The 9,790-nt window shown below is 42.4% G+C and overlaps 2 long non-coding RNA genes across 2 annotated transcripts; both read left to right on the top strand.

Annotated features, from left to right (window-relative positions):
* The first annotated feature begins 227 nt into the window (after nucleotides 1-227).
* On the top strand, nucleotides 228-1,594 carry LOC124272459. Its single transcript, XR_006897337.1, has 2 exons — nucleotides 228-456; nucleotides 1,561-1,594. It is a non-coding gene; the product is annotated as an uncharacterized LOC124272459 (long non-coding RNA).
* A 576-nt stretch (nucleotides 1,595-2,170) lies between these two features.
* Nucleotides 2,171-4,061, top strand: LOC124272460. Its single transcript, XR_006897338.1, has 2 exons — nucleotides 2,171-2,257; nucleotides 3,966-4,061. It is a non-coding gene; the product is annotated as an uncharacterized LOC124272460 (long non-coding RNA).
* Nucleotides 4,062-9,790: the final 5,729 nt, after the last annotated feature.

Consider the following 9,790-nt stretch of genomic DNA (forward strand, 5'->3'; position numbering starts at 1 on the left):
AAAAACATGCCTTGTAGACACAACACTAGTGAACCCCATCACTCTAATAGCTGCTGGACTTGCACTAGACCAGGATGTGCTCATCATATACACATATTCCTGGACGTAGGTGCAGAGGTCAGAGCATGTCGGTCATGAGTAATCCGTGCTCCACACAATCTGACAGCCATAAAACACAAACACGGACCAATCAAAACAAAGATAAGGAATCGGCGATGACAACAAAAGTGTAACCGGAGGGCAGGGCGAGCTGTCTGTGACGTACGTAACGATTGTGACACATAAACACACTTGTCATATGTAGCCACTGATAGCATCCTGAACAACAAAGGTATAAAAGAGGCAGTTGTTGTATAGCATACCACTCTGCTACGTGATTCACACTTTGGAACTAAAACATACGAAATATGAAGACCTTCGTTGTATTAGCGATCGTGGTTTTAACTGTGTGTTCAGGTAAGTGAATTTGTGAATACACAATGTCATTTAAAAAGTGGTAAAAAATCAGTTATATTTGGGATTACACGGGAAGCCGCGGTGTCTTAGGGTTTATGGCTGATTTTGTGTGTTGGTGCCTGATTCTGAGAGTGTGGGTTCGAATCCCGAATGGGACTCAACCTATCAACAGTCAGAGTCAGGCACCTTATCGCCAGAACACAAAGTCAGCCGCCTAACCCGTTCAGCCACCGCGACTTCCACAAAAATGTCAGTTTACACATGCACAAAGTTTTGCTCAGCAGTCTTGAGGGACGGTGGGGTAGCCTAATGGTTAAAGCGTTGGCTCGTCACGCCGAAGATCCGGGTTCGAATCCCCACATGGGCACAATGTGTGAAGCCCATTTCTGGTGTACCCCGCCGTAATGGTGCTGGAATATTGCTGAAAGCGGCGTAAAACCAAACTCAGTCAGTCAGTCGCAGTCAAGACTACTAATTTTTGTGGAAGTCGCAGTGGCTGAGTGTGTTATGTGGCTGATTTTGTGTGTTGACGATTAGGAGCACTAGGACTCTGAGAGTGTGTATTGAATTACTAGTAGTGTTATATTCGCAGACGAAATACCAACTGACAGACAGATAAGGATGTTAAACTACATATATATATATACACACACACACACACACACACACACACACACACACACATATATATATATATATATATATATATTTATATATATCAGAGTGTACATAGCCAAATCAATTTCGCAACGTTTATACAGGTGTAAGTCTTAATATCTTCGGGGCGGTGGGATAGCCTAGTGGTTAAAGCGTTCGCTCGTCACGCCGAAGACCCGGGTTCGATTCCCAACATGTGTAAAATGTGTAGAGCCCATTTCTGGTGGCCCCCGCCGTGATATTGCTGGAATATTGTAAAAGCGGCGTAAAACTAAAGTCACTCACTCACTTGATATCTTCATTATCACTGAGACGTTAAACAACCCTTGGCATGTTAATAATGCACACTTCAGAGCAAGTCCCTTGAGTAAGATATACTATTTATCAGCTTTGGGATGTAATCACATTGTGTGTTTGGATTTGAACCCGATATTTTTTCTATTTCAGCGAGACGTATCTACGTGAACTCGCCATGTCCAAATGGAGAAAGATTAGTTCGCTGTTTCGCCAATCCATGCCGTTTTTCACAATGTCCAAACTTTCCTGGTGCTGAATGCAGGCAAGTATCTTTTATCTATGGTGCACGTACTATCGTAATCAAGATGATCCACTGACTATGGTAATTAAGATGATCCACTGACTATCGTTACTAAGATGTCGTAATTAATATGATCCACTGCCTATGTTGATAAGATGATCATGTAATGAAAATCCCCTGGCCCAGCGCACGAAGCTTTGTTTATTTTACGCCGCACTCAGCAATATTCCAGCTATATGACGGCGATCTGTATATAATCGAGATTTGACCAGACAATCCAGTGATCAACAGCATGAGCATCTATCTATGCAAATGGGAAACGATGACGTGTGAACCAAGTCAGCGAGCCTGACCACCCGATCCCGTTAGTCGTCTCTTCCGACAATCATGGGTTACTGAAGACCAATTCTAACTCGGATGTTCACGAGTCGTGCATGAAATAGGTGGGGGAGCACATGTGCCATGGTCATTGGAACATTCAGCGAATCGTTACACTACTATTTATTTGCAAACTCTCGTTTCCAGACCCAATTACTGCGGAGGTTGCAATGCTGAATGGTTCGTCGGAGAAATTCAAGTGTTCACCTGTGGAGCGTTCTGATGAAGGTATAGAATTACTGTCTCACAGTGTTATTTCAGCGGAATTCTTGTGTTTCTATATTTCCGATGCATCACCAATGTGTCATGATCCAATGATTGTGGTTCCAAATATCAGAATTGTCTTGTTTAATCATTGGTTTACAGTAGTAGGCTCTGCTTGTTGATTTTAGGGGCTTTAGAGTACCTGTGGTTAAAGCGGCCGCTCGTCGCTTGCAATGTGTGAAGCTCATTTCTGATGTCCTTGCCATGATAACGCTGAAATAATGTTAAAAGCTAACAACTCACTCACTCACCGACTGGTTTCACCACAGTGTCTATGACAGTGTAACCACAGGCAGTCCTTCACCCCTGCTGCTAGACTAACAACTAGTCTCTGAAATGAACATATTTTACTGAAAAAAACGTTCATAGTAAAAAAATATATATATAATGAAAAGGAGCCCTGAGACTTTCTTCATTTTCCTGAAGCTGAGGAAATCTAGACTTGCCACATTTTCTAGACTTGCATGGGCTTTCTTGGATATATTTGCTTCAGGGTCTGTACGAGAGACTACCCTACTGCCATGTCGCTGGAATATTGCTGAGTACGGCATTAAACAATAAACAAACAAACAACGTATGATATTACGGTAATGCTGGTTAAAGTAAAACACGAATCATTCACTCAACGGAAGTTAGTCTCCGCACGGCATTCATATTTTTGTTCATTCTTTTCATGAGTTGACAATGATATAAAGTACACACAAACCCGTTTCAAGATCAAAGTTGTAATGGTTTTGATATTATATTTCCATAGCCACGTCATTGGAAGTAGATGGGTGTTAACACTTCAACATAGTTTAGTTTTGTTCAAAATCACCCTGTGGTAAATCTGATGTCTATATTTCTAAAGGACTACAGAGGCACCTACGCCATTGACGTTTTGCGTTATATCATTCAAGGCATCTCCGGGATATATAGTTCTTTCATTCGGGTACGCTGGGGTAGTCTAGTGTTTAAGCGTTCGCTACTCGCGCTGAGAACCCGGGTTCGATTCCCTACATGGGTACAATGTGTGTAACCCTTTTCTCGAGTCCCCAGTCGTTATGGAATATTGCTAAAAGCGGCGTAAAACTAAACTCACTCACTCACTCTTTCTTTTCGAGACCACCTGGTGTCTTCTCTTTCAGAGGGTCCATTCTCAAATATGTTCCTGGTATTTTACCCAAAACCGAATCTGTTTCAGCGTATAATCCAGAGTGGTTGCTCTCTTGCATTGACTGTGTATTCAGGAAGTAAAAAGTGATTCTTCATTTATAATATAATACTATAATAATAAAGACATAAGGGAATTCCGCACCACAGAGGGGCACGTTCAAAGCCCTACAATTTGAATATTATTACCCCGGAGAAGGGGTAATAGTCATCCCACCGGGTACCCATTTTCTGATGGGTGAACAGAGGCAAATGTAAACAAAATCACTTAATTGCCTAGACCATGACAATAGACCACATGTATTTTACGGGGTTCGTTGTGCGACAGGACTGAAGTCCTAGAAACTCTCAGGAGTCAAGGAGTCAAGAGGTCACCCATCCAAGTACTCCCCGCGCCCAACGTAGCATAACTTCAACTGATTTGTGACCTGAGCTTTACGCACAGGACCACACACCACCACATTTGTAACAAACGCTTGCCTGCTTAAACTAATAATGTTATTTTCCTTATTGTTTTCAGGGTGAAGTCAACGTTCGGAGAAAACCAAGAGGAAAGCAAAGGAGATAGATAAGAGGAAGGCAGAGTTATCCAAAATAAAATTTTGTTTCCCTCCAACATTTCTAATGTGTTTTTATGGTCTGTAACAGAAATACACTCTGGAAAATATTTCACATTATCTGTGCTGTTTTTAGAAAGAATAACAATAATGGGTTACTTTTGACGTCACTAAGCTTGCTTTTATTCCACATTTAAACCCATGCTCACGCGTTCTTCTTTCATTCCTTGGCCGAAGGTTTTCCCAAACCATGTGCTCTGGGAAGTTTCCCAACCCTGTGCTCTTTGGGTTTTATTGACGCCTATAATTGTGGGTGTCATCCAATCTTTTCTCCCGAGTTTCATAAGAATCTGTTGTTAAACTCAGGATATGCTCCAGAAGGTTTTGTGTCAGCGTAATTATATTGAGTAAGCTAACCGGTAAATATACACCAAGAACTTAGTTAAGTAACCCCTGACATATCTCACGATTGAATGAGCCCCGATCTTAACCCTTTGGAGCATATCTGGGACATGATTGGTCGTCGTGTGCAACAAAGGGATCCTCCTGTACAGAACCTGCCCCAATTGGGATCTGCTTTACACGATAATTGCACAGACTGCCCCTTCAGTGGATCAAGAGACTGACACGGGTACGAAGAGGAGAGTGCTGGCTGTCATACAGTCATGTGGAGGTTACACTCAGTATTGACTTTGAATCGTGTAAGAGACGCAAAATGACATTTTGAATGTTCACGTTCACCAATAAATTCAACATTGAACATTCCAGAGCCATACTTGTACAGACATGGTTTTGTATGAAAATCAGAGTCAGTTTTTTTTCAAATGAGCAATTATCATCATAAAATCAACATGGATTCCAATCGTTTTGAAGTTTTTTATGAGTCAAAGGATCGTGGGCACCACGAGAAGTTTAATGTACGTGTCGAAAACATATCATTGCAAAAATACAGGGGATGGTTAAGTAAGTTCTTTGTGTATATTAAATGAGTATTACGTTAATTGTTTTGGATGCCATGTTTTCTCTGTCCATAACACCTCAAATAACATTTGGTTATCAAATGGTTTTCTTTTCAGTAATCCTATATCAACAAAGTAGTACTTTTGATGTACTTTTACATGGAAACCGTGTTAAAAAACATTTTGGATATACATTTTTCTTTTGTTTTACACATTTCTGTACCTTTTGACGAAATAAACATTCTTAAGATTCTTTGGATCTGTCTTGCCAACTTGGAATGTTACATCGTTGGGATCTGAGACTTCGCAATCTCCATCAAAGAATAGGGTTGTGATACTCGTATAATCTTATGTCCTCTTGAGACCCGGGCTCGATTCCCATGATGATGACATGTGAACGTTATAGCTGATGTTCCCGTGACCTTGTTGTCGTGTTGGAATTGATTCAATTATGTCACTGCATCAGAACGTGAATTATGTTAGGATAATTTCTCGGTCACCACGACAAAGCAAGAAATTGATTTCTCTGAAAGAAAAGTGTCTAACTTGTGTTTTATAAGTCATTATGTCGTGGACTTAGCTTATACAATGTCATTAAATAGAACCTGAATGGAAAACAAACTATACGATTGAAAAATATTTGAAAAACGTACACATCGACGCAGAGAGAAGCAGACACACAAAGAAACGCACCGAAGAAACACACAAGTTGGCGAGTAGACAGTGAGTGAGTAAATATGATTTTACGCCGCTTTTGGCAATATTCAAGCAATATCAGGGCGGGCAACACCAGAAATAGACTTCACACATTGTAGCCATGTGGGGAATCGAACCTGGGCCCTTGGTATGACAGGTGAATGCTTTCACCACTAGGTTACCCCACCACCCCGCGAGTAGACAGACACACACGCACATACACATAGAAAGACAGAGTTCTCATTGACACCCACGTGCAAGTCCCTTCCCACTGACGCGCGCGCGGACACACGCACACACACACACACACACACACGCGCGCGCACGCACACACACACACACACGCACGCACACACCAGGAAGCAACAAAAAAACACACACACACATGCAAACAAACACATATCTACTCATTTGATCACCGGCGCACTTACTCGCCCATGTGCAACTCATACTGTCAGAACACACACGCACCCTCCCCACTCTCCTCACTCACTCGGTCACCACACTAACTCTTATGAACTTATGAGAGACGTAAATATGCATACAGGAACAAATAGACTGAAATACAAAGACCTACTTACACAGAAAACAACCCAGACCGACACGGCCCGCTCACACAAAAGACATGAAGCATGTTGACATGTATGTCGTATTTCTGCTGAAACTCCGTAGTGGTTACGGCAACCATGTCCGCCACAAACACTCTGTAATCTCCTTGACGTACAGATAATGTTACAGAATATCTTGCAAAGTCAGGTTTCTTGCTTGTGGCCCAATTATTGTTCCATACCCGTGAAGATGCTGGTTCGAATTGATCTTCAGTAACCCATGCTTGTCGTAAGAGGCGACTAACGGGATCGGGTGGTCAGGCTCGCTGACTTGGCTGACACATGTCATCGTATCCCAATTGCTCATGCTGTTGATCACTGGCTTGTCTGGTACAGACTCGATTATTTTCAGTCCACCGTCATATAGCTGGAATATTCCTAAACTCACTCATTTATTGGTCGACATGCCATATTTGGGATTACACTTTCTTAGTAAAGTACAGATTCTAGTACTTTTGTCAGGTTGAGTCCCAACCGGGATTCGAACCCACACCCTCAGTGTCAGGCTCCTACCTAATCGCCGCACACAAAGTCAGTCGTCTACAAGCTAACCCACTCAGCCTCCGTGGTTTCCTTTATGCTTCGGCAATGATCAAAGGGGAACGGTGTATTAAGATGAAAGGTGAACTAGTTGATCAACACACCTCTCAAAGATGGAGATACCAATTGTAATTAACGTGTTTGATTATTTCAGGTAAATTGATATCTTGTTTATCCATAAAGTTGTATGCTTGATTATTGACTCACCAACTTCTAAAATGCCGATCAAACAGTCAAAACAAAATACTGTAAGTCAAATATACAGAATCCAACCAATGTTTCTAAGGAGAAAATACAATTTTGTGAGTAGATCTAGTTCATCGAAGATCATCGTATAGTAATTTATTTTTTCTTAAAATGGCTGATCATATTTATTTGGTGCGCATTGAAGTGTACATAGAGGTGTTATTTTCATGCCGTATTCTGTTTATGTTACAGTAGTGGTATCTTTGTAAAAATACTCGATGAATAGATCTTTGTAAAATAACACTGTCCTTTCGGCTTCTTTGAATAGGATTTAAAACCTCATACACTGTCCATTGCATACAACGGGTAAGCTGTATTTCATATTGCACGCATTGGCCAGATTATGTGAAATACATGTACATCATATTTGGGGGGCGGTGGGGTAGCCTAGTGGTCAAAGCGTTGGCTCGTCACGCCGAAGACCCGGGTTCGAATCCCCACATGGGTACAATGTGTGAAGCCCATTTCTGGTGTCCCCCGGCCTGATGTTGCTGGAATATTGCTAAAAGCGGGGTAAAACCAAACTCAGTCAGTCAGTCATATCTGGTGTAAAACTCAGGCTAAGAAAAGTCGGACCGGTCCGGGTCCCCGGGTACTACAAAAAATACATTACAGAATATAAATGCGAAACCTGCGCGTCCAGCGGTCTGGGTGATGTTTGAAAAAACATGCCTTGTAGACACAACACTAGTGAACCCCATCACTCTAATAGCTGCTGGACTTGCACTACACCAGGATGTGCTCATCATATACACATATTCCTGGACGTAGGTGCAGAGGTCAGAGCATGTCGGTCATGAGTAATCCGTGCTCCACACAATCTGACAGCCATAAAACACAAACACGGACCAATCAAAACAAAGATAAGGAATCGGCGATGACAACAAAAGTGTAACCGGAGGGCAGGGCGAGCTGTCTGTGAGGTACGTAACGATTGTGACATAAACACACTTGTCATATGTAGCCACTGACAGCATCCTGAACAACAAAAAATTAAAGGTATAAAAGAGGCAGTTGTTGTATAGCATACCACTCTGCTACGTGATTCACACTTTGGAACTAAAACATACGAAATATGAAGACCTTTGTTGTATTAGCGATCGTGGTTTTAACTGTGTGTTCAGGTAAGTGAATTTGTGAATACACAATGTCATTTAAAAAGTGGTAAAAAATCAGTTATATTTGGGATTACACGGGAAGCCGCGGTGTCTTGGGGTTTATGGCTGATTTTGTGTGTTGGTGCCTGATTCTGAGAGTGTGGGTTCGAATCCCGAATGGGACTCAACCTATCAACAGTCAGAGTCAGGCACCTTATCGCCAGAACACAAAGTCAGCCGCTTAACCCGTTCAGCCACCGCGACTTCCACAGAAATGTCAATTTACACATGCACAAAGTTCGCAGTCTTGAGGGGCGGTGGGGTAGCCTAATGGTTAAAGCGTTGGCTCGTCACGCCGAAGACCCGGGTTCGAATCCCCACATGGGCACAATGTGTGAAGCCCATTTCTGGTGTACCTCGCCGTAATGTTGCTGGAATATTGCTGAAAGCGGCGTAAAACCAAACTCAGTCAGTCAGTCAGTCAGTCGCAGTCAAGACTACTAGTTGTCCGACTACCATTTTTGTGGAAGTCGCAGTGGCTAAACGTGTTATGTGGCTGATTTTGTGTGTTGACGATTAGGAGCACTAGGACTCTGAGAGTGTGTATTGAATTACTAGTAGTGTTATATTCGCAGACGAAATACCAACTGACAGACAGATGAGGATGTTAAACTGCATATATATCAGAGTGTATATAGCCAAATCAATTTCGCAACGTTTATACAGGTGTAAGTCTTAATATATTTGGGGTGGGGGTGGGGGTGAGGGTGGGGGTGGGGGTGGGGGTGGGGGTGGGGTGGTGGTGGGACAGCCTAGTGGTTAAAGCGTTTGCTCGTCACGCCGAAGACCCGGGTTCGATTCCCAACATGTGTAAAATGTGTAGAGCCCATTTCTGGTGGCCCCCGCCGTGATATTGCTGGAATATTGTAAAAGCGGCGTAAAACTAAAGTCACTCACTCATTTGATATCTTCATTATCACTGACACGTTAAACAACCCTGGGCATGTTAATAATGAACACTTCAGAGCAAGTCCCTTGAGTAAGATGTACGAGTTTATCAGTTTAGGGATATCATATTGTGTGTTGGGATTTGAACCCGATATTTTTTCTATTTCAGCGAGAGGTATCCCCGTGAACTCGCCATGTCCAAATGGAGAATTACCAGGTACCTGTTTGGTCGATCCATGCTGTTTTGCAAAATGTCCAAACATCCCTGGTGCTATATGCAGGCAAGTATCTTACTCATGGTGCACGTACTATCGTAATTAAGATGATCCACTGACTATGGTAATTAAGATGATCCACTGACTATCGTTACTAAGATGTCGTAATTAATATGATCCGCTGCCTATGTTGATAAGATGATCATGTAATGAAATTCCCCTGGCCCAGCGCACGAAGCTTTGTTTATTTTAAGTCGCACTCAGCAATATTCCAGCTATATGACGGCGATCTGTATATAATCGAGTTTGTACCAGACAATCCAGTGATCAACAGCATGAACATATATCTACGCAAATGGGAAACGATGACGTGTCAACCAAGTCAGCGAGCCTGACCACCTGATCCCGACAATCATGGGTTACTGAAGACCTTTTCTAACCCGGATGTTCACGAATCGTGCATGAAATAGTTGGGGAAT

Source organism: Haliotis rubra, unplaced genomic scaffold (genome assembly GCF_003918875.1).
Source record: "Haliotis rubra isolate DU_JTF1 unplaced genomic scaffold, ASM391887v1 Scf17, whole genome shotgun sequence".
Taxonomy (NCBI): Eukaryota; Metazoa; Mollusca; class Gastropoda; order Lepetellida; family Haliotidae; genus Haliotis; species Haliotis rubra.